Here is a 475-nt window from a genome sequence, read left to right as displayed (position 1 = left end):
CCCCCCCCTGCCCCGCCGGTAGCTCCCGGGGAGGCCTCGGTGGGCCTGAGGGGATGCGCCCCGATGGGGAGAGACCACCGGCCGCAGCGACGCGCCCCTTCCTCGGGCCGGGCGCACCTGCGGCGGCGGCGGCGGCACAGCAGGGGGAAGGCAGGAGACACCCCCCCACCCGAGTGGGGCACCGGGAGCGGTCCCGGGGTCCGCCCGCCTCAGCCCTGTCCCCGCGCCGTCCCGTCGTGCCCCGCGCGGGCGAGCCCGGGCGCGCGCCCCCGCCCTCCCTCACTTCCGGTGTCCGGCAGTGGCAGAGCCGCCGGCGGCGCCCCCGCTCCCCCGGCGCGAGGAGACGGGGAGGGGAGGGGGGAGAAAGAGAGGGGGCGGAGCTAAGGGGGCGGTGCTTACGGAGGCCCGTGCCCGCCGCCGCCCAATCAGCGGCCCGTCGTGGGGAGGGATGGGCGGGGCAAGAGCCGGCACGCGC

The sequence above is a fragment of the Calidris pugnax genome, unplaced genomic scaffold (assembly GCF_001431845.1).
Source record: "Calidris pugnax isolate Ruff unplaced genomic scaffold, ASM143184v1 scaffold50, whole genome shotgun sequence".
NCBI classification, from domain to species: domain Eukaryota; kingdom Metazoa; phylum Chordata; class Aves; order Charadriiformes; family Scolopacidae; genus Calidris; species Calidris pugnax.
The sequence above is the reverse complement of the archived record's forward strand: the minus strand, read 5'-3'. Positions refer to the sequence as shown.